This window comes from Mauremys reevesii, linkage group 1 (genome assembly GCF_016161935.1).
Source record: "Mauremys reevesii isolate NIE-2019 linkage group 1, ASM1616193v1, whole genome shotgun sequence".
Lineage (NCBI taxonomy): Eukaryota > Metazoa > Chordata > Testudines > Geoemydidae > Mauremys > Mauremys reevesii.
The window spans coordinates 31,633,792-31,636,583 of record NC_052623.1 but is presented as its reverse complement, the minus strand read 5'-3'; positions in this window follow the sequence as shown (position 1 = coordinate 31,636,583).

The following is a 2,792-nucleotide window of genomic DNA, read 5'->3' as shown; positions in this document are numbered from 1 at the left end:
ACAGGGGAAAGGACAAGGTAACAGTACAAAACTGAAACCAAGCAAACCCCCAAGCTGAGTTCGTCCCGCCAACTTCAGTGAACCATAAGCCTACAAGACGACTACCCCCAGAAGGACATGGGTCCCTCTCTCCAGGAAGGGGCAAGGGCTGGAATCTCAGACACAGTTTTCTCTGAGCTGGCTTGGTTACTCAGAGGCTTTGTTGCTTGCTGTCATTTATTTTTGCTATTGAATAAATAGCAGGTTAATAATAGCTGTGAGTTCTTTGCTTGTCTGAGTCATTACACCCCTTCATGGGTGAGAAGAGCCCACGTGCCAAATAGTGGGATTGTGACCCTGAAGCTTAGTCGATGAGGCTCAGTTATTACCAACCGCCTGCCAGCCCAGACTATACTTTTTAGTAATTTTGAGATAGCAATAACTTGGTGTTCAACGAACCCTTAAATCATGCCTAAAACATGTTGTCCCTGTCTATATTCCTCAGCACTAGCTCCCCCAGTTCCTTGAATGGCATCTGAGGAAAGACTGGGCTCCTGGCTGAAAGGAAAGGACAGTTACCTTTTCCGTAACTGGCGTTCTTCGAGATGTGTTGCTCAGGTGTATTCCACAGTAGGTGTGTGTGTTAGCCACGTGCACCGGTGCCGGAAGTTTTTCCCTCAGCAGTATCCGTACTCGGGGAGCACCGCTGTGACCCCTGGAGTGGCGCCTCTATATTGTGCTATAAGGGGAGCTGCACACTCCCCCCACCCTCAGTTCCTTCTTGCCAGACAACGCCAACAGAGGGGAAGGAGGGTGGGATGTGGAATACACCTAAGCAACACATCTCGAAGAACTTGCCCGGGACTGAGGGCCTGACACTGGTGGTGCCCCGGGTATCAATAAGCTCAAGATGTCTCACGTGGCCTCCGGCGTCAACGGCATCCTCACCGCAGGGGAGGCCCGCGCGGACGGAACCCAGGCTGCTCCTCTCAAAACGAGTCAGAGGCCTAGGGCCCCGGGGGAACTGAGGGCTGCCCGGCTCGGGACCAGCCTCACCCCTCTCCTTTTCTCAGTGCCACTGTGAGATGGAAGTCTTCCCTTGCTTCTTGGCAGGGGAGCGGTGCCGGCTAGTGGAGGGGACTTCGCTATGCACCAAAGATGCAGTGCTGGGTGCCGAGTCTGCCTGGCATGCTGGGGTAGGGACCAGCGCCGATTCCATCAGGAGAGTGTGAAGCCTGATGTCCCTCTCCTTCTTAGTCCGCGGCTTGAATGACCTGCAGATCTTGCAGCGCTCACTCACATGAGTTTCGACCAAGCAGCGGAGACAGTCAGTGTGTGGATCACTTCTGGGCATAGAATGGCGATGGGAGTTGCACGACTTGAAGCCTGGGGCACGAGGCATGCCCCGAGCCCACTCTAACTACTTGAAAAACTACTAAAAGTAACTGTACCACTAAGGTCAACTAGAGAAGCTGCAGCGAGGCTGGAGCAAGACGTTCCGACTACCTTCACCGGCGGCAAGAAGGAACTGAGGGTGAGGGGAGCGCGTGGTTCCCCTTATAGCGCGATATAGAGGCGCCATTCCAGGGGTCGCAGCAGTGCTCCCCCAGTACGGGTACTGCTAAGGGGAAAACATCCGGCACTGGTGCATGTGGCGAGCACGCACACCTACTGTGGAATACACGTGAGCAATCACTCGAAGAAGAACATGCCCTGCTGAACAGAGGTGCTGCTGACAAAGGGTTATATTGACAGCATTGTTGTTCTCCGGTGTGGCTGAACAAGCAGGAGTAAAACCATCCTCCTTCCTCAGATGGTTACTCTGGCTGCAGGGGAGAGACAAAGGCTGCTTGCAGGTAGGCAAGGAGGAGCCCAGCCTCCCATCGCCCTAACGGATAACCGGCATCGGTATCCTGGTGAACAGGGAAGGGGTATGCTGCTCCATGGGGAGATGTGAGTAGCACACAGAAGGGCAGATCAGAGTTAGAGTTACCTGTGCCCTGTCCCCTTAAGGATTGAAGGGCTGCTGAGAGGGGTTAAAGGGTTGCAGCAGCAGAGTAGTGTGCGCTCTGCAAGGACTGGGCTGGGCTGGGTCACGCTGTGTGTGTTTGTTTGGATACAAAGTTGAATAAAACTCCAGTTTTAAAATGGTCCCTGCTCTGGGAGCGTAACATGCATCATAACTGACTTCCTCTCCAGAGCGCGGGAGGAATGGTGGCTGGTTGTGAACGATATGACAAGCATGCATCCGACGAAGTGGGTATTCACCCACGAAAGCTCATGCTCCAAAACGTCTGTTAGTCTATAAGGTGCCACAAGATTCTTTGTTGCTTATGACAAGCAAAGCTGTTCCTAAACCTACTGTGTCAGACTGTACACCTCTCTTTAGGGGGGATGAATAATGAACATTGCTAGGGGCTGGGTCTAATTTATACCGGTCTTAGGAGAGAATTGTAAGAAAAATAATAAGACGATGGAAACAATGAAAGATCCATTGAGATGAGAGCAGCAGCAGGGAGGCCGCCTTATTTTCTAATAAAAAATAATGCAGAATTAAGACTTGCAGTTATCTGCAGGGCGGGTTCGTACTTTTGGTCTTTAAGAACTCGCTGCCATTGGAACCACGTCAAAACTTCCAAGAGACAGGCTCTGGGAGCAGTAGGTGGTGCGCACTCCCATTGAAGATAAGGGGCCAGATTTACAAAGCTACTTAGGTGCCTAAAGATGCCTATGGATGTGGAGGCCTTAGGTACTTTGGAGTTTTGAAATGAATGGAAGGTACCTTTGAAAATCTGGGCTTTAGTGGGATGTTT